Below are 22,676 nucleotides of genomic sequence, written 5' to 3'. Positions count from 1 at the left end.
CAGCACCACCTACAGTGAGCTGAGCCCTCCCCCACTGGTTACTAACTAAGAAAATGCCCTACAGCCTTCCCCATAGCCAGATCTTCTGTAAGCATTTTCTCAGTTGAGGTCCCCTTTTTCCAGATGACTCTAGTTAAGTCAAGTTGACATAAGAGTAGCTAGCACACTAGGTTTTTGCATCACTTTAATTTCTTCTCTGTATCTCAGTGGAACATGGGGAAATTCAGCCTGAGTGATTCCTGTCCTCCTGATGTCAAGTGTGGGTCTCTGAATCTTCCACCTGGCCTGTAGGAGGGAGTACACAAAGGTTGGAGGCCCATCTGGTAATAAACTCTCAGTGTTGTTCGTGACTTTCTGATAAGCCACTTATTGTCCCCTTTCATTATTGTTTTATCCAGAAGCTAAGGAAATCTGTCAGTTGTTTGGAGGCTGGTTGCTTCTAGTTTTATCTCCTTAAACAATACAAGAACCTCTTTGCGAGTATTAGTAGGAAACATGTCCAAGCAACCTTCATAGTCCATTCTCTTCTCCTCCTAGCCAGGATGTATTCATCCCATGAGGCAAGCAAGGTTTATTTTAGACCAGTATAGGGAGAAAAGGGAAAATACAAGATGAAAAACTAGCCTCAGTCTATGGCAGCTAAGAGGCTGAGCTTATCAGCTGTTGAGTGGGATAATTAAAACTGATACAACATCAGAAAAAAGCAATATTGGCCTCTATCTATCTATCTATCTATTTTTCTATCTATTTACTTATTTATTTTGGTTATTGCTGTTCTGAGACAGGACTCATGTATAACCGAGGTTGGCTGTTAAAGTATGCAGCACAGGCTGATCTAGAACTCGTGATCCTCCTCCTTCTGCTATGACTGATTACAGGCATGTTCCACCATAGATGGCTCCAGTCTAACTTTAAAAATATAAGTATTGTTGGAGGGAGCAGATGGAGACAAGGCTCAGTGATTAAGAGCACTTGTTACTCTTTCACAGGATACAGGTTCAGTTCCCAGCACACACATGGTGGCTTACAGTCATCTATAATTCCAGTCAAAGGGGATCTGATGCCCTTGTCTGACCTCCATGGGTACCAGGTGTGCATATGGTGCACAAACATACATTTGAGCAAAACCCTCAAACATATAAAATGAAATTCATTCATTGAAAGAACACTCACACTCATAAAATAAACAGATCCAAGAAAGGAAGAAATTCTATGACTTCTCTAAAGAATGTGTGGGTGCTTGCATGCATGCTAATGCTCGCGTGTATGTGTGCATACATTTGTGTACATATGTGTTTATGTCTGTATTTGTAGCATCTGTAACTGCATGTGGAAGAGAGGTCAGCCTCAGTTGAGGCTCCTCCAGAGCTACTTGCCTTGTTTTTGCTTGCCTTGACAGACAAGGTCTCTCAGTCCTACCTGGAGCTCACCACCTGAAGGATAACTAGCTGGTCAGTGAGCCCAGGGACCTGCCTACTCCACATGCCTAGCACCGGTATAACAAGCATGTGCCACCATGCCTGGAGTTTTCATGTGGACTTTGGAAATCGGGCTCAGGTCTTCATGCTAGCTAAGACATCCCCAGCCCCATTTCACTTTTCTAAATCATTTTTTATGACTCCTTCCATCTCATTTCTCCTCCAATCTCATTCTCCAGAACTCAGGCAATACACATGGCTCTTCTTACACACAATAAAGCCTGGAAGAAGTGAACAGCTGAGATTTACACCCTCCACTCTGGAAGAAAGACTGCGGTCTTGTTGTTTAGTTGTTTGGTTGATCAGCTAGTTTGGTTTGGATTTCTGTTTGGGGACGTTTAACTTGGGTTGGTTGGTTGATTGGTTGGTTGGTTGGTTGGTTGGTTGGTTGGTTGGTTGATTGATTGGTTTTGTGCCTATACCTGGGATTGAACTTAGGACTTCATGCCTCTTTACAAATGCTGGAGAACTACATTCTCTAGCAGCAAGGCACTTCTAATGATAAACAAGAGCAAGCCAAGGTGGACAGTCATCAGTTTGCTACAAATACTGTCTGTCCAACTTCCAACCTGGGTATGTGTGGAAGCACTTTCTTTTAAATTTTCATGAAGCCAACTACTCAATACATAGCTCAACTCAATACACAGCTGAGGCTAACCTTGGAGTTATGATCATCCTGCCTCTACCTCCTGAGTTCTGAGATTAAACATAGGTACCACAATGCCAAGCACATGGAGCCATGGAACCTTTTCATATAACATTTTGGTTTTGGGAGTGTTTGTTCATTTGTTTTGGTTTTGTTTGTTTCTTTGTTTGTTTGTTTGTTTGTTTGAGACAAGGATTCTCTGTGTAGCCTTGTCTGCCCTGAACTGGATTGGTAGATCAGGCTGGCCTAAAAACTCAGAGAGATCCAACTGCCTCCGCTCCCCTGAAAACAGGAAGGAAAATAAATCTGTCCTATCAGGACCCAAGGTGTCTGAACGCCCCAGGAAGCAGGACAAAGTCTAGAACAAGATGGAGCCCACACCATCTTCTTTCTGCTTCTTGCTTTAGTTAGAAATGGACACAAATGGCATCTAAGCAGAGAAACTCAGGCCCGCTTCTAATCAGGGCCTGATTATACTTCACCGTCCCAGGGCTCTGGATGCCCAGCTCACAGGACATGGAAGGCTATGAAAGGTGGACCAGTTTGGAGTAGGGCAAGTGTATCTTTGTAGGCCATGTCACCTAGTTGACAAATAGGATCTATGTTAAGTACACATGTGAATCCCAGCCTAGATTCACCTACCCCCTAACCCTTGCTTGTCTCTCCAGAGAAAGCATCCCTGCTTATTGCAAACAGCAATAAGTAGTAAGGATTTGGGGGCAGGTGTTTCTTCTGACACAGGTTGACCTTAATTTAAAATTGTGCCTCAGCCCTCTGAGTAATGGAGTTACAAACACTTCAGTTGTGTGTGGTTGTTGTTGTGTTGTTTTGTATTTTGAGACAGAACTTTGCATGTTGTCCCGCTATCAGGCTGACCTTGAAGTCACCTGCTGGGATTAAAGGTGTGTGCCAGCATGCCTGGCTTTATGTTGAATTTCTTATGTGTGAGGAGTCCAGAAGAGGACATCACATCCCCTGCTATAGGCAGTTGAGAGCCCCCTGGCCTGGGTGCTGGCAACTGAGTTTGGGTCCTCTGGAGGAACAGCAAGTGCTCTTCACACTTAAGCAGCTCTCCAGCCCCTTGCTGTTGTTTGGAGACAGAGAGTTGCCCTGTGTCCTAGGCTATACTCACAGCCCTTCACAGCCCTTGCCCCAGCATCTCGAGTGCTGGGATTACAGCATCTACTGCCACTCCTGGCTAGTGCTGAGGGTGGAACCCAGAGCTTCCTTTGTGTTAGGCATGTCCTGTACAACTAAACTATACCCCCATCCCCAAAATTCCTTTTATTTAAAAAAGATTTTGTTTTTATTTTTACTCATGTATATCTATATGAATGTATACCTTGTGTGTTTGAATCCCGTGGACCTGGAGCAATTGTAAGTTATGAAATGTGGACCCTGGAAACCAAATTCTAGTCTTCCAGAAGAGCAGTAAGTCCTGCTATCTGCTAAGCCATCACTCTAGTTTCAGGAGTATTTCTGATAGCCAAAGATAGAAGCAGCAGCCAGAATATGGAAGCAGCCTAAATGGCCACTAATGAGTAAACTCATGAACAAAACTGACAATATCCTCTGGGATTGTAGCTCATTGGTAAAGGCATTCACTGTCCCTAGCATACCCCAAAAAACTAACACACACACAAAACTGTATATTAATAAAAGAACTTTATTAAGCCTATAAATGAAAGGAACATTTGATATGTTCTGCAACATGAATGAGACTTGAAGGACATGATGCTAAATGAAATAAGCCAGATGGAAATGGACAATTTCCACATGGAAGAAGGACCCAGAAGCCTGGAGCTGAAGTTCAGTGGTAGAACAACAGCCTTTAGTGTTGGATACACTAACATGATCTTCAGCACTGCAGAAGCAAATACCCAGAACAGTCAAGTTCATAGACAGAAAGTGAAATGGCAGTTGACAGAGGCCAGAGGCATAAAAGATTGTGACAGTGTTCTGTTATATTTAGAAAAAGGACATATCCAAGGGCTAGCCTCTGACTCATTGAACAAGTGAAAATATCCTTGAACTTCTTTCTGACCTTCCTGCTTCCACCTGCCAAGTGCTGCTCTTACAGGCATGCAGCACCATGTCTGTCTTATGTGGCGCTATGGATCAACCCCAGGATTTGCATATTCTATGCAATCATCTTATCAACTGAACCATACCCTCAGCTCAGCTCCTGTTTTTTCTTGTTTGTTTGTTTATAGGGTCTCATGTGATTCAGGTTTGAGAAGAACTCGGTATAGAACAAATGCTGGCAGAGAATTCCTCCTCCAAAAATTACAAGTATGTAGCACTAACATACATGGCATTTTTTTTGAGACAGGCTTTTACTCAGCAGCAAAATCTGGCTTGGAAGTCTCTCTGTAACAACAGTTGTTGTCAAATGCCTGGGCAATTCTCCTGCTCCAACCTCTTCCTGGTGTTGGGATCACAAGCATGAGCCTTTGTGTCCAGTATAAAGAATTAGCATTGCATGACTGCAGAATTTTAGTTTCCCAAGCTGAGAGCATTCTGATAATGGATAGTCACAGCATTAGGAACATACTTGTCTCCACTGCACTTCTGATTTTATTCTTTGTCTTACTTCACAATTGTAGTCAAGAATAAGAATGCCGGCATTCAGGAGTAGAGGAACATCCTTGACTACCATTGTAAATTTGAGGCCAGCTTGAGCTATATGAGACCTTTTTTCAAAAAAACCAAGGGCTAGGCATGATGGTGTAAGCCTTTAATACCAGCATTTGGGAGGCAGAAGCAGGAGGATCTGTAATGAATTTGAGGACAGCTTGATCTATAAATCTAGTTTCAGGCCAGACAGGACTCCTTAGTGAAAGTCTTTCTCCAAAACCAAAAACCAAAGCTAAAAATGGCAAAAATCCAGGCACAGGGGCTTGTGCCTCCAGTTTCAGTACTTTTAAGTATAAGGCTGGGGAATCTCTGTGCATTTGAGCTCAGCCTAAACTTCCGAATGAGACTGCCTTAAAAAAAAAAAAAAAAAAAAAAAAAAAAAAACCACAATAAAAGAAAACAGAATGCCAACACCTGGGCTGGTAGAGAATTTCTCTGGTACATATAAGACCCTGTGTTCTCTTCTCAGTGTCCTTCCACCTCTCTCTCTCTCTCTCTCTCTCTCTCTCTCTCTCTTCCAGGAACTTTTCTGAGCTGTTTGCAAGTTTCCGAAGTCTGCCCCTCTCTAAACCTATGGATTACAGTTGGTGCCGGAGCTTGAAGAACACCAATGTTTCCAGATATAGACAGTGTAACACAGACCCTAAAATATTAGTTTCTTCAATGTCGGGAGCAAAGGAAGTCCTGGGCAAATGTATATTGTTGACATGGAAACAGCCATATCATTGACTAATGTCTCAGATCCACGAGCATGTCAAAGTCTTCCTCTGGTCACTGGTGGATGTTTACAGTGTGTATAGGATATGTCCACCATAGCTTTCTCCTTCTGGATGTTCATCACCTGAAAACTGAACCCCTAGGGAGACTAGCTATGAAGGTTAGCTAAACCTTACCCCTTGCCCTGGCTATATACTATAGACCACGCCTCCTTGTTTATCTGTATACAATAACCGTGCCTCCTTGTTCAGCTGTATATAGTGGCTCTGATTCCCTGTTCTACTGTAAATAATAAACATACTGGGCTCAGTGCTGCTGTGGTTTCTCTAAGAGCCCAGACTACCTGGTCCTAGATTTTCTACATGTGTCTGTTGTTTCTTCATTCCCTCAATGCCCCAGTTAAATCAGACCCTAGAGCAGTGCAGAACATGGCAAAGTAAAACCCAAACAAGGACAAGGACAATGGACACTGAATACAGGTGACTTGGATCAGTCACACAAGGGATCACTCCTGAGAGAATAATAAAGGGAAAGGAAGAAACAGCAAGATAAGAAAGAGATCAGGATGAAATAAAAAAGATAGAGAGCACACATTTAAGTTTGTCAGGTGTAAAAGCCTTTGGATAAGCAGAATTCACTGATATGCTGCATATTAGCACTTAGAGATTTGGGGAACAAAGATAGCCTAGACATAGGTAGATACGGGGGAGATTTCAAGAAACTCTGAAAGTGGGTTGATGGCATTTCAGCTTCCTTGGTTCTTAGGAGGCCTACCCTTACTTTCCAGGGAAGGGGCGATGAATTTGACTCCTGGAAATAAATGAAAAGCTGAGGAGTGGATACACAGCTGGTTGATTCAAGCATGCTCTCATTTTGGCGTTTGGTTTACCTGCTTTCAAAGTGTTATATTTGGTTGAAATTGAAAAGCATGCAGGTGGTGGAGGCCAGGCCTGCAAGCTCAGTGTGCAGGAGGGTATGATAGCAACCCCTACAGCAAGAAGATGGTTGTCCCTAGCCTGATAACTCAGCACCAGGAAGGTGACAGTATACTGAAGGAGAGAAGGTGGCCAATAGCAAAGAGGCATGTACCAAAGGGGAAAAATCTCAGTGGCTTAAATGTTACCCAGTTTTTGTTTGTTTGTTTGTTTGTTTGTTTGTTTGTTTGTTTTGTTTTGTTTTTAACAACCTGGTCCATATGACCCAGTGGCTGTGTTTCTGATTTGTCTGGTAACTGTATCCATGCCAGTTAGAGGAGAAGTTGCTTGGGCTTAAGCTTTTCAGTGACTTGGTCACATCCTTTGATGACTGTTTGTACCAGTGATTCCTTCTGTTTGGAGGGGACATTTCTCTAACCATCCAGAGTCCCAGGGGGCTCCATCCAACTATTTGGGGCAGGTTTTAGCCCTGCAATTTAGAAATGATTTAATATGTCACACACGAGTGTTTCAGCAACTCGTATGATAAGAGCAAATGTAATTGGGAAGTCATTTGGACCTGCCTCCTGTGTGCTTGGACCCACAATAATAAAGTGGCTGTGACTCAGAATTGTCAGCACATCCTAGAAAAGCAAAAGGCTTGTGACCAGATTGGGTCCTCTGCTGTTGTTGCAAAAGCATTCTTTGGTGAGCTTCACAGCTTCAGTCCTGTTAAAATAGCCTACTGTTTGTGTTGGGTACAGCAGCTGTCATGCTCTTCCTTCTTATCATCATTACAGTTTAGTGTCAGATTTGCAGCAAACCACTCCTGGACTAACTGTGAAGCTTCATGCTGAACACCAAAAAATAAGAAAGGTGGAGATATAGGGAGGCTATGAAACCCTGAGTGAATGTTTGTTGTCGACAAGGGCACAGCCATGTCAAGGACTGTAGGAAACTGTCTCAGACGCATAGAAAATTGGTAAAGACCCACTCAGCCCCTGAAATGAGGCTCAGAGTGATAGCAAGGCCTTTCCTGGGGAATTGAGTGTGAATGTTGGTAGTGGGTGTATGGAAAACAGCCTCTGTAGTTTTCTCCTCCCGGGAAATTTATAGCTTGAGGTCTGCTCCTCTAGAGACTTTGCCTACTGAATTTAAGTAAGCATGCCTCCTTGTTCAGCTGTGCACCCAAAACCGTGCTTTTTTGTTCACAGTATGTAGTAAACACACTGCTTCTTCTGCTTCTGGGGTGCTGTGCCCTCTCCAGACTGTTCGATCCTGGTTTTTCTGTGTCTGTGTTTCTGTCATTTCTTCATTCTTTCACCAGCCCTAGTCAGGGTTCAGGACACAAGCTGTGCAAGGACAAGTAATTACAGGAAATCCAGTGCTTGGGAGGAGAGCAGCATTGGGCCTCAGGACAGAGCAGCTCTGGGGAGGGATTCAGTGCCACCAGTAGCAAAGGAGTTCCCCTCCTCCTCAGGGCCCTTCATGTGGCAAAACTATACATGGACTAGGAGGCAGAGAAGAATATCAGGGGAAGCCAAAGGGAAGCAAAATTAGTGAGTTCTTAAGAATGAGTATATACTTTAGATTTAAGGAGGGGAAAAATGGTAGATAAAGGAAAGGGAGAGAGAGAAAAGGTTAAGAAAATTTAATGCTCATGAAAATCATAGGTGCAGGATCCTAGAAAGAGTCACACGTAGGTGTTTTTGCAATGATTCTGTGGCTTTCTAAGTTCTTTTGTCTAAAGAATATATTTGCATCTTACCCAGGGTCCTCCTTCTTGCTTACCTTCTTTAGTTATACAGATTTTAGTATGATTATCCTATATTATGTGTAATATCCACTTATAAGTGAGTATAAACCATGTTTGTCTTTCTGCTTATGTAATAGCTCACTCAGGATGATCTTTTCTAGTTCCCACCATTTGGTTGCAAATTTCATGATTTTTTTGTTTTTAATTGCTGAGTAGTATTCCATTATGTAAATGTACTATGATTTTTGTATCCATTTCTGAACTGAGGGGCATCTGGATTGTTTCCAGGTTTTGGCTATTACAAATAAAGCTGATATGAACATGGTGTAGTAATATTTCAGCAGTCACTGGGAACACACACAGTCGATTACTGGCTTCTGTCAACACAAGCTATTTCTAAAATGACCATCTGTTTTCAACACCACTACTTTCATAAAGCAAAATGCCCTTCATTGCCCGAAAAATTAGATGAGGAACACATGTCAGACGAGGTTTTTGAAAATGAAGAAGCATATAACCTTTGCAACTATTTGCCAATAATAGAGAATAATAGAGAAAGAGGACACAGAAGTAGTTTGATTCAGTCCTCAAGTCAGGCAGTCCATAGACTTATGACAGACCTACTTGGTCCTGCCATCCTGCCACTTGGAAGGCTGAAGCAAGAGGATCACAAGTTCAAGAGCTGCCTGAGCAATTCAACTAGCTCAAGACTAGGAGGGAAAACTTGCTGGGACCCTCTTTCAAAGACAAAAATCAGCAAAAGGAAGGCTGGTGATATTGCTCAGGCAGGGTGCAATGCAGTGTTTGCCTGGCACCCATGAAGCCCTCAGTTCAATTCCCCACACCATAAAAACAAATAAAGAAAACCAAACAACTACTGAAGGCTAAAATGACAAAGTAATTGGACAAAGTCTGAGAAAGCTCTTTCCTGCATTTGCACGGAACACATTCATAATAGATCCTGTAGGTAATTATGTAGTTATGGCAATGGGTGACAGTAGGCGTCCCCAGGTATACTGAATTGCATTTTTGAGCAAGATATTGCCCAGAGTCAACATGTTAACCCTGGATGCCATCAAGCAGCCAAGAGGCTGCATGGCGTGCTCAGGGATCAAGGTGTCCAGGAATTGATCTTGAAAGAGGAATAAAAGGAACTGTGAGCACTACAATGGGTTTTCTTCTCTTCTACTGCCCAGCAACCCCTTGACTTTTACCCCCACCAAACACAGCATCTTCTCACAGAAGCATATACAGGCAGCCAGAGGGTTGCCTTACCAGGATTCTGAGAGCTAAACTCCCACACGTGACAAACTGGTTTGGGTTTTAGCCACACCTTAAGAGTTCATCTTTTGGGGGAACATCTCCAAAATATTCATCTTTTTGTGGGCGTTGGTAGAATTTTACCTGGGCAAGGTTTGGTTTCTTCCTTCTATGGACAAAAGTGGGCTCAGCATGTATGTGTGGCCAATGATTTGGTCAGCAGAAGCTTGGGGTAAAATAGAATTCTGAATTGGGCTCTATTAAGAAAAGCATCCTAATTACATGAATTTATTTACTTATTTACTATGTGTGCGTGTATATATGCACATGCCATAGCATACATGTGGATGACAGAGGACAACTTGTGGGAGTCCAGTATTTTCTTTCTGCTTACCATGCTGGTCCCAGGGATCAATCTCAGATCAGCACATTTTGTGGCCCTAAGCCATCTTACCCACCATGAGATGGACTCCTTTTTTTTAATTTTTGTTTATTAATTACACTTTATTCACTTTGTATCCTCCCTGTGGTTCGCTCCCTCCTCCCGTCCCAATCCCTCCCTGCCTCCACCCTCTGCATGCATGCCCCTCCGCAAGTTCACTGATAGGGGAGGAGTTCTTTTCCTTCCTTCTGATTCTAGTCAATTAGGTATCATCAGGAGTGGCTGCATTTTCTTCTTCTGTGGCCTGGTAGTGCTGCTTCCCCCTCAGAGGGAGGTAATTAAAGAATAGACCAATCAGTTCATGTCAGAGACAGTCCTTGTTACTATTACAATGGAACATACTTGGATACTGAACTGCCATGGGCTACATCTGAGCAGGGGTCTTAGGTTATCTCCATGCATAATCCTTGGTTGGAATATCAGTTTCAGGAAAGACCCCTGTGCTCAGATTTTTTGGTTCTCTTGCTATCCTTGTGGAGTTCCTGTCCTCTCCAGATATTGCTGTTTCCCACCTCTTTCCTAAGATTCCCTGCACTCTGCCCAAAGATTGCCCATAAGTCTCAGCATCTACATTGATAGAAATGGGGGCACTGGCTACAAAATCATCACAAAACTTAAGGTATGCAGAGGCAGATCCTAAAACAGCCACATGTGCCAAGGCTTCAGAGCTCAGCTGTTTCTCTAAGCAGAAATGATACTTGCCTTTGTTGCTTATTTCACAGATCTTAGCCCTCTGTTCTTCAATAGGAGATCCAGTGTCAGAGTCTGAGTCAGTCACCACACAGCTAAATTGTAAGGTAGAAAAACCAAACAAAGCAAACTAAGAAACTATGAGCACAATATTCTTCTCTTCAGGAAGTTTCCCCTACTTTCTACAATAAGCATGATCACTTGTTAAATTTTGGTTGTTTCCTACACCAACTCTGTTCCCCTTCATTACACTTGTTCAATCTTACAATTATTCCCCATTTTCCATCATTCTATACACCTTTCCACTGCTCTTACAAAAGTCACAATCATCTTACAGAGTCACAATGTGAACAAAGCAAAACCAAACTCCAACTGTGCAAGTAACTCAATGTCTAATGTCTGGTATCCAGTCATGATCTTCTCCAGCTTTACCCTCTGTAGCATGCCCAGCTTGTCTCCTAAGATCAGGATGGCTCCACTCCATGACTGCCGCTGTTCTTGGTGCTTGTTCCATGACACTGGCATCTCCAAATGGCTGGAGTCTCTTGCTTCAACTGGGCTGCACTCCTAACAATAGCCTCTCTGGGGTTCTCATTGAGAAATGCAGCTCTGCCTTACAATGCCAAGCCTCAGCTGTTCTTCATGACACATTCATGATTTCATAAACAGTACCAATTGGGTGACTCTTGGAGACTAGCAGGTTCTGCTGCCAGCACAAGCTACATACCAGACAACAGTCTCTGGGTCACCATTTCTGTGTGCCAATTCTGAGAAGACCCTTTCCAAAATATTTCACCTCAGTACTGCTGGTCTCTTCTTAGTTACTGCTAATTTCTCAGTTCTAGCTTTCCAGCATCAATTAGCACAACAAAGGAAAGGATTTAAGTTAGTTAGGCTAGTATCTTGTTAATCACAGCCAGTTCTTCAGCCCCAGCTACCAACAACCACAGATTCCTAACTCAAAACATGAAACAGTCCCAATAGAGTCCTTAAGTGACTTGAATCTTCCCTCTGGAACTTCCCAAACCAGGCCTCCGTCATCTGCATTTTTCTCAACACTAACCTTCCATTTTCCCAGGGTAGAGCTCACCAAGCTTTGAACACTCAATAGATTTTCTAGCCCCCAAAGTTCCAAAGTCCTTTCAAAATCCTCCACAAAGTGACACGGTCAGGTCTGACATATTGGGAACCACCCTGGGTACCAATTTCTGTCTTATAAAGGGTTACTATCGCTGTGAAGAAACATCACAACCAAAAGCAACTTGAGGAGAAAGGAGTTTATTTGGCTTACACTTCCTCATCAGTGCTTATCACTGAGAGAAGTAGAATAGGAAAATGCTAAAAGCTGTAGGCAGGAGTTGAAGCAGAGCCTACTAACCCATTGCATGCTCAGGCTGCTTTCTTATAGAACCCAGGACTACCAGCCCAGGGATAAGCACACCCACCATAGGCTGGGCCCTCTCTTCAATCACTAATTAGGAGAAATCTACAGGCTTGCATACTGCCCGATCTTATGGAGGCATTTTCTCAATTGAGACCCCCTCTTCTAAAATGATTCTAGCATGTATCAACATGAAGCTAGCCAGCAGCTACTCTTTAGCCCAAGATATACTGGAACTCACAGAAAATTTGCTTCAGGCTTCCAAGGTCTAGGTTTACAGGCATGCACCCCTGTAAGATGTACCTTTTAAATTATCATTGTTGGGGGTGGTGTGCAGTGTGTGTAGCTGTGCATCCACCACAAGACATATGTGGAAGTTATAGAACAACTTTGTGAAGTCAAGTGTCTCCTTTCACCTTTACACTGGTTCTGGGGATCAAACTCAAGTTATCAGACTTGTATGGCAAGTACCTTAAAACTGTGCTCCATCTCTGGACACAAAACACTTTCATTATGGAAGAAAAACACTCCAAATACTTGTTACAAAATTTTTCTGCATCCACTAAAGATACCAAGGTTAATCTACTTCTACCATGCATGCTGTGTTTTAAGCTGCCAATTTGATGAACTTTTGCTCTCCTACTTAATACTCTAGCCTTACAGAATCTTTCTAGGCTGGGTGTGTGGCACATGCATTCAATTCCAGCACCCAGGAGGCAGAGGTGGACAGATGTCTGTGAGTTCAAGCCCAGCCTGAAAATAGTAAACCCAGGACACCCAAAGCTACTTAGAGAGGACCTGCCTTAGACACATACAAACAAAATTGTTGTCTTTGTGGTGCTGCAGAGATGGCTCAGCAGGTAAGAATACTCGGTGTTCTTTTTGAAAAAGATTTTCCTTTTTTATTTCATTTTTCCTTTGAGACAGGGTTCCTCTGTGTAACATCTCTGGCTATTCTGAAAACTCACCCTATAGGCCAGGCTGGCCTGGAACTCAGAGGACTGCCTGCCTCTGCCTCTCTAGCACTGGTATAAAAGGTCTTTTACATTACCACATCTGTCATGATTTTTCATTTTTATTTTTTTCATGTGTATAGGAATTTTGCCCGTGTGAATGTGCATGTACTATGTGCATACAGTGTATTTGGAGTCCAGAAGAGGGCACCAGATCTTTGGGACTGGAGTTACAGACAGTTGTAAGCCACCATGTGGGTGCTAGAGGTCAAAATTTTGTCTTCTGGAAGATCACCAACACTGGCTACTCTTGCAACAGATCCTGGTCTGGAGGGGAGTGGAGGGGAGGGGAGGGGAGAGGAGGGGAGGGGGAAGGGGAGGGGAGGGGAGGGGAGGGGAGGGGGAAGGGGAGGGGAGGGGAGGGGAGGGGGGAAGGGGAGGGGAGGGGAGGGGAGGGGAGGGGAGGGGAGGGGAGGGGAGGGGGGAAGGGGAGGGGAGGGGAGGGGAGGGGAGGAAAAAGGGGAAAGATTATCTTAATTTCAAGCACATGGTTATCTTTTGGTCCTCACTTAATTTCTACCTGATCATGACTTTTTCCATAACTTACTGGGACAGCTCTCTGGAAGCTCTAAAAGCTAGGGTAAACACTCTGATATTTATATGATGAGGTATTTGTATTGGTTGTCAATATGATCACAGTACACTTATAAGATCACCATGAGGCAAAATGCAGCCTGGATCATAAAAAAGCATATCAGGCTAAATTTCTAATTTTTTTTCTAAATGATTGAGACTAGAAAGTTCAAAATAATTTTTAAAAACAAACTAGTTGAGCATGAATTCTATAAGTTAAGAATCACAGGCCACAAGTTCAAAGCCAACCTTTATGTATACAATGAGTTCCGGGACAGCCAGGACTACATAGTGAGACCCTGTCTCAAAAAGCCAAAAACTAGTCAATCATGGTGATACACATATTTAATCCCAACATTAGGGAGGCAGAAGCATGCAGATCTCTATGAATTAGAGGACAGCCTGGTTTGCAGAGTGAGTTCCAGGACAAACAGACCTATACAGTAAGACTCCATGTAACAAAAAGATAGACACACACACACACACACACACACTTATAAAAATGAGGCAACAGCTGAAGAGTTAAACCATGGCCCAGGACAAGAATCAGATACTTTAAAGTGGTAATAAAGTCAGACATCCAACATGTTGCTGTTGAGAAAATGTGATGTTTACTCTTAAATCTTCTTGTCCAGAACAATGGGTGAAAAAAAAAGAAAAGTCAAGTTCCAACAGTTCTCCTACTTACCAGGACTCTTCCTGCTCCAGCACTGTAGACTTATCTAAATCAAAGAAAGAAAAAGCGTTAAGAAGCATCATAAAATCTAGTAGTTCATGTTTTTTAGTACTGAAAACTAGCTTTTAAATTAGAACTAGTAAAATTTACATTTACCCAAGACTAGTGACATAGCTCAGTGGTAGAGCACTTTACTAGAATACCTTGGCCTCGATGTTCAGCAACAAGAAAAAGGGAAGGAGATAGAGGTAAGAACCAAAATAATCTATGTTTCCTATGAAAGACAGAGAGGAAATGAAAGACCCAGGAACCAAAATGGGGTAAATAACACATTTAAAAATTGAATATATTCCCCTGCTCTTGACAGCAGAGAAATAAATTTCAACAAGCCAGAAAGAACACTAGAAGGGGACAAACATAGGACCAGACCAATCCAAGTGTCCCAACTCTCATACCAGTCATCTCTACAAAGACATTTAACATATGCACACTCCAATCAAAAGATGGCTCAGCTTACAGTCCTCAAACTCTTCACTGCTCCTGCTTATATCCATGTTGATAATATAACTGGAAAAAAAAGAGGATTTTAAACTGAGGCCTACGAACAACACAGGCAATAAGATATCAACATTCTCAAATAAATGCTGGCAACAACCAGTTTCCAAAATGCAAGGTCAGAAGTACTTTTAGGCGCTAAAGTATGTCCAGTTTGGTCTCAATAGCAAGACCCTACCTCAAAACTAAGAATAGTGTCTTAGATTAGATTCTGGGCTGGCTTTAAACCCCCATGTAGTGGAAGGTGACCTTGAAATTTTTATTCTCCTGACTCTCCCATCTGAGAGCTGGGATTCACAGCAGTGTGTCTGCCATTGATTTATGCCCTGTTGGTGTCTGAACCAAGTTTGATGCAGGCTAGGCAAATACTCTACCAACTGAGCTACATCTCAGCCCCTATATGTACATCTCTTTGAAAAACAATTTATATTTTCTATTTTGTCTGTCTGTCTGTCTATATATGTCTACATATATGAGTGCTTATATGTACATATATGTCTTGATAGGAGCTATGTGCTATCAAGAATGGAGTGGAAGTCATATAACAGTAGGCATGAATTTCATCAGAGTGACTTTCTAGGAATTCTCATACTTAATTAGGTGTTGTGTGCCTCACAGAATTATGAGCTTCAGCCTACTAATAGAGATGTATAGGAGTAAATTGATACCCTATGGCAAATCGCTCACCTTGGCTGTCAATGGAAGTATGTTGGACTTTGTGTCACTAGCATACAATATGAGAATTTTTCCTGTGCTGCAAATCTGTCTAAACAATTGTCTAGCTATATTTTAGGTAATTGGACTGGAGAATTTGATACTACGGTGGAGCAGCTGAGAGTGGCCATTGTCACGGTAAATTTTACCAGAGTGGACGCAGGACTAGCCACAGGATTATCATCATGGATTGCTGCAGCCATGAATCATCTGAAGGAATGGGCAGGCATGGGAGCGTTAGGAGGCCTTCTGGTGTTGGTCTCCTTGGTTTGCCTGTGGTGTATATGCAAGATTAGAGTCTCACAACAGTGTGATGCAGCCATGATCATTCAGGCCTTTACAGCCATTGAAGCAGGACAGTCTCCCCAAGCATGGGAGCTAAAATGTTACGCTCAGGATGTGAGTCTAAGCACTGCACTCAGGGTCAGCCGCTTTCGACACAGAGAAGAGCATGTCTGATTGCATGCGGGTTGATGCCCCAGGTCCCGCCTCTGAGAAAAAGGTATTGGACGGGTCTGATGCTCTTTGGGTGGATGACACCTAAATGAACATCAGTACAAAGTCCCAATTTATTTCTAATATCAGAGATCAGACCTCTACTCTTGCCTGATGTGTCTAAAACAAAAAGGGGGAACTGTAGAGAGCTGCATAATGCCACACCTTAAAGATGGAGCTGGTTTCTGCCTTCCACCTTCCCGATGGTGAGTGCTCTCTGTCACAAACAACTCCATATTTGGCTAAGGCTGAGGATCTGGCTTGCTTCCGTGTATGTGGACCTATCTGCATTGCCCACGTGGCACGCTGGGATTGGCTACCCAGAGGCTATTTAAGCTGTGGGCTGGCTTTCCCCAGGGTCAGAAGATTGTTCAAGGTTCCTGAATAAACTGCATTGAAAAAAAAGAAAAGAAAAGAAAAGAATGGAGTGGAAGTCATATAACAGTAGGCATAAATTTCATCAGAGTGACTTTGTAGAAATTCTCATACTCAATAAGATATTGTATGCGTCACAGAATTATGATCTTCATCCTATTAATAGAGATGTATAAGAGTGTGGAATTCTAGAGCCTAAGATTCTTGTTTCTTTATATTCATATTTAAGACTAACCAAGATCAATACAGTTGAAATGGCTCATCAGTAATATGTGTTTGCCAGCAAACCTAACAATCTGAATTTGATCCCAGGGTCCTACATAGTAATAAATGCTCCTGTTGTTTTAGAGGACCTGCGTCCAATTCCCAACAGCCATACAGTGGCTCATGTCCACTGGTAACTCCAGTTTCAGGGATTCTAATGCAGCTTCCACAATCCTCAGGCTCCATGCACACTCACGGTGAACAGACACACACACACAAAAAAAAATCAAAACACTATACAGGCAACACAATTCTAAATTAAAAAAAAAAATTACACTCTGAAGAATTGTCTTGAGCCAGACACAAAAGGCACTGTTATGCCTCTCTAGTACAAATTATTCAGTAGGCTGAGGACAAAGGCTCACTTTTGTCTGGAAACCCTGGAGCCCTTCTGAACAACAGAATAAAATCTTCTTCTACATATAAAAATTCAAATGTAGCCTGGGCATGGTGGCACATGCCTGTAATCCCAGCACTCAGTAAAGCAGCAGCAGAGAGATCTCTGTGAGTTCCAGGACAACCTTATCTACATGTATGCCAAGGACAGACAAGGCTACACAGAAACCCTGTCACAAAAATACAATAAAATAAATTTTAAAAATTATTCGATTTTTTTAATTTAAGTGTATTTTATTTTTTTAAGATTATTTTACTTTATTATGTATACAGTGTTCTGCCTACATGTCTACCAGAACTCCAGAGGTGGGCACCAGATCTCATTATACATTATTCAGATCCACCCCTTGGTTGTAGGAAACTGAGCTCAGGACCTCTGGAAGAGCAAGCAGTGCTCTTCAACTCAGCCATCTCTCCAGCCCCAAATCATTTGTTCCTATAAGGACCTGAGTTCAATTACCAGCACCCATTTAGTGGCTCACAACTACCAGTAACTGCAGTTCCAGGGAAGACAATGCCTTCTTCTAACCGCTAAAGGCACCAGGCACACACATAGGAGACTGACACAAAGCCAAGAAAAACCTCATACATATAACACAAATGTAAATAAAAGTATAATCATCTAAAAAAAGGTCTTGAGCCAGACACAAAAGACACTGATGTATGTGTCTCCTCATTGTCAGAGACAGCAGAAGCTCAGAGAATGCATCTCTTGTGTCTGGGATCCCAGGAGCTCACATGGACAACAGTCTAAAATCTTGTTTCTTTACAAACTGAATATGAAAGTTAGGCTGTCCATGGTGGCTGCTACCTATAATCCCAGGATGTGGGGGAGGAACAGGAAGGCAGACTCATGTGAGTTTACAAAGTGAGCATAGGTCATCCAAGCCTACAGAGAATCCCTGTATCAAAAAGTCTAATCAGAAAAAAAAAATCTTTAAAATAGACCTGTTGTTTTAGAGAAACTGGCTTCAATTCCCAACAGCCATACACTGGCTCACAACCACTGGTAACTTCAGTTTCAGGGATTCCATGCAGCCTTCCAAAATCAGTTACCATGCACACTCACGGAGCACTGGCAGAAACACAAGCAAAACCCCTTATATGCAAAGCAAATAAAACAATTAAACTTAAAAAGGGGTCTTGAGCCAGACACAAAAGGTTCTGTAATGCCTCTCTAGTTCCAGCTATTTAAATCTCCCTTTTGTCTGGGAACCCATGAGCCCACCTGCACAGTAAAGTAAAAGCTACATCCTAAAAAGTAAAATTTCAACGTTGGGCTTGTTACGCCCAACAAGAGCCTAAATATAAGAAGGTATGAAGAGAACTCAGGAAACTATTCATCCATAGAAGCAAAATCGCAAGAGGTTAGTTTATTTTGACCATTGCACAATGGGGTCACCGCTGCTGGTCAGCAAGGAGTGGCACCAGGACAAAGACCTTAGGTTTTTAAAAGGCAAAATGCGGGAATCTCCTGGGGTTGCTATCTTGGCGAATCAGATCGGATAAAATGTTTAACTTTTAAAATAATTGGTTAGGTCTAGTCACCCTTAGGTCTGGTCAGTCCTGCTGTATGTCCAAGTCAGTTTGGAATTTCTTGCCATATGAGATATATCTACAATTAAAGGTGGAAGAATGATTAACTCATCCCATGTCTATTCTGAGGAGTAGGGGTTACAGGCTTTGGATCAAAAGTCAGGAGCTATGCAGGAGAAGGATTGGGGTCATTTGGATCAGTTTTCAAACAAAGTCCATTTCACAGGTGCCAATCGTTGGTTTACTCTTTATTTAGTAGGGATCTCTGCTTGTTCTTTTCCTTATCTCTGCCCTCACAGATGGCTGATGTCAGGAACTTTTACATTCCTCGGCGCTCTAGAGAAGCACTAAGAGGCTTTAATTAACATGGGCCTAAAACTTGCTAATATAAGTTATAAGCCAATTAAAAGAAAGATAGGTTACAAAGTTAGTCTGATTCTTTCAGCAGTGCGTGGTGTCCTATGCCTGTATCCCCCGCAGTCAGTAAAGCAGCAGCAGACAGATCTCTGTGAGTTCCAAGATAGCCTGGTCTACATGTACGCCAAGGACAGGCAAGGCTACAGAGAAATCCTGTCATAAATATAAAATAAAATATTTTAAAAATTACTTGTTCTCATAAAATCTAGGGTTCAATTCCCATTATCCATACAGTCTTTCACAACTATCAATAACTCTAGTTCCAGGGAAGACAATGCCAACTTCGAACCTCTAAGGGCAACCAGGCACACATATGATTCAGAGACACTAATGAAAGGAAAATCTCCTACTTGTAATGCAAATCTAATTTAAAAAGTTTTCTAAAAAAAATAGTAACTTGAGCCAGACATAAAGGGAACTGGTATAGCCAATTATTTCCACCTACAGGGAAAGCTAAGGCTAATGTAAAACTGTGTTAGGCATCTCCCTAGTTTCCTCAAAATCCCAGCCTCCTCCCCTTGTCCATTGATAGGGGAGGTCCTCTTCTCCTCATATCTGACCTAGCCTACTGGGTCTCATCAGGACTGGCTGCATTGTCTTCCTCTGTGACCTGGTTAGGCTGCTCATCCCTCACTGTGAGGTGATCAAAGAGCAAGCCACTGAGTTCCTGTCAGAGAATTTGGGCAGAGTGCAGGAAATCTTATGAAAGAAATAGAAAGTGAAAAATAAGGGCTCCACAAGGAGAGCATCAGAACCAAAAATCTGAGCACAGGGGTCTTTTCTGAGACTGATAATCCAACCAATTACTGTGCATGGAGATAACCTAGAAACCTTGCCCAGATGTAGCCTATGGCACCTCAGTCTTTAAATGGGTTCCTTAATAAAACCATATTCCTTAACAATTGAAATTCAGTGTTTGATGGGAATGGTGGCCCATGCCTGTAATACCAGCACTCAGGGAGGCAGGCAGGTCTCTGTGAGTTCAAATCGACCATGGTCTGCAAAGTGAGGCCAGTGGAGCTTAGGACAGAGAGAAACCCTAAATCAAAAACAAAATGAAAAATTTTACAAAAGCAGTTGTTCATATATAGGACCTGGGTTCAATTCCCAGCACCTGTATAGTGGCCCACAACAATGGATATCTCATGTTCTAAGGAAGACAATGCCTTCTTTCAACCTAAAAAAGACTTTCTTTTGGCTTGAGCCCATTTCCAAGCAGTCTTCTCTGGTGTATACCCCATAACACCTCCACCTCTAAGTGTGAGTAGTTCTGAAATTGACAAATGTTTTTTGAGCTATTTTACCCAATTGCAACATTTTTTGTGAGTTTTCAGCACAAAGTCATAATTACATTGTGAATGAGAATGTACTACCCTTATGGGAAATATTTCTTGGAAGTTGAGGTTGATATTACAAATATGTGTGCATTGTTCTCATTTTTTCTTTAAAAGTCTGTAAGTATCTGAAGACAGAGTCAGTTCTGGTGGCACATGCCTATAGTACCAGTACTTGGGTGGTAGAGGCTGGAGGATCAGGAATTCAAGGCCAGTCTCAGTTTGCATTATCGATTTAAGGCTAGCTTGAGATGAAGAGTGAAGAGGAAGTGAAAAGGGTACTATTGCTGAGTATGGAGACAAGTTCAAACCATAAGGGACACAAGCACTTGCTGGTTATTTAAACCTGGGATGGTCGCTCCTGCTTGCAACCCCAGTACTAGGCAGGCTGAGACAGGCGGATTGCTGTAGGTCCTGGGAAACAGAGTGAAACTCTGTGTCAACCAACAAACAAAAAGTAAGAAATTGGTTGCTTGGACAAAGAATGAAAGTGGCAAATGTTTTGGCAAGATACATGAAATAAAGAGGTAAATTGGGTGGGTATGTTAAAGCATACTTGTAATCTCAGAACATGGGAGGTAAAGGCAGGGGCAATCAAGAGTTCAAGGTTATTCTGGCTACAGAGTAAGTTTGAGGCCATCTTAGGCTATGTGAAGCTCTGCCGTAAACAAAACTAAATGAATGAAAAAAGTAAAATTTTAAAAGAAAAAAACAACTAAATAAATGTATAAATAAAATTTTAAAAGAAAAAGAATGTTAGATCCATAGGCAACAGCAGAAAATGAAAGGGCACAAAATTGCCTCAAAGCATGCAGATATTAAAGTGAACAGGATATCATGAGGGAACCAGATGTTTACAGAGTATCTATGCAAGATACAGTTGGTGCATTTCTACATATAAAGGGAAAACAGTTCCCTTCCATTGGATTAAGCTGGACATGCTCCCTGACCACATGGCAATAGTTAACAGCACCAGGCACAAGGCAAATACCTGGCCTCAGGCAGGTTTAAGGAGAGCATGTTACCCATGTAGAATGCCCCGTCTCCTCATGACAGAGCATGAGGATGAGTCTGAAATTCTGATTCTCCTGCTTCTTTTTCGAGTGCTGAGATTACAGGTCTGTGTCTCCATAGTTGGTTTATGAAGTTCTGGGGGACACACTCAGGGCCTCCTTGCATCCAAGGTAAGCATTCTAGTAACTGAGTTACATTCTCAGCACTGGATTGCTCATTTTGGTGTGTGTGTGTGTGTGTGTGTGTGTGTGTGTGTGTGTGTGTATTGCATTGATGTATGTTTGAATACTACAGTGGAAGCCAGAAGTTAGTTTTCCCTTGATCACTCTCCACTCTATTATTTTTTTAATAAAGAGGCTCAATTTTTGCTATTTCAAGTGTGTGTGTGTTTCTGGGAATGGGACTGTAAATGTACTTATGCATGTGTTTGTATGCTGGCAGAAGTGTGAGGTATCAAATCCCCTCGAGCTGTAGTTACAGACAGTTGTGAGGTGTCTGATGAGGGTGTTGGAAGTTGAACAGAGGTTGTCTGCAGGAGCAGCACAACCTCTTAAACACTGAACCTTCTCTCTATCCCTACCCAAAGTGTTACTTTTCAATACTCGTTCTGTCACTGAACATGCAGCTCACCAATTAAGTTAGGCTAGTTCTCCAGAAAGCCCCTGGAATCCATCTGTTTTCACCTACCTCCACCCCAGCACTGGGGTTACAGATGTTTGTTCCCAATTCTTGGCTTTTACACTAGAACTGTAGATCCAAACTCAGATCCTCAAGCAAGCACAGTACACATGTTACCCACTGAGCCTGCAGCCCAGGACATTTTGCATGATTATAAAAATAGTTTTTTGCTTGGGATGTAGCTCAAGCAGGAAAATACTTATCTAGCACTCAAGAAGCACTGGATTATACTCCTCTTCAGTGAACTAGGTGTGGTGTCAAACACATGAAAGTTCAGTACTTATTGTTAGGACCAATGAAATGATGATGTCACAACAGATTTTATAGGAAAAAGGTATATTAGATGGAGATGAAGAGTGAGAGAGAGAGAAGAAGAGAGCAAGACATGACAGGGGGAAGGGAGAGGGTCCTCTGACAGAGACAGTGGAGAGGGCAGGAGAGAAAGAGGTTAAGAGAACAAGAGGTCAAGAGGGCAACAAAGTGGTGGGTTGAACCTTTTCTTTCATTATTTTATTTTTATTTGTTCTTATTAATTACACTTTATTCACTTTGTATCCCCCATAAGCCCCTCCCAATCCTACCCTCCTTCTCCCTTTTTCATGCATGCCCCTCCCCAAGTCCACTGATAGGGGAGGTCCTCCTCTCCTTCCTGCTGATCTTAGTCTATCAGATCTTATCAGGAGTGGCTGCATTGTCATCTTCTGTGGCCTGGAAA

The sequence above is a fragment of the Meriones unguiculatus genome (genome assembly GCF_030254825.1).
Source record: "Meriones unguiculatus strain TT.TT164.6M chromosome X unlocalized genomic scaffold, Bangor_MerUng_6.1 ChrX_unordered_Scaffold_30, whole genome shotgun sequence".
Classification (NCBI taxonomy): Eukaryota; Metazoa; Chordata; class Mammalia; order Rodentia; family Muridae; genus Meriones; species Meriones unguiculatus.
The sequence above is the reverse complement of the archived record's forward strand: the minus strand, read 5'-3'. Positions refer to the sequence as shown.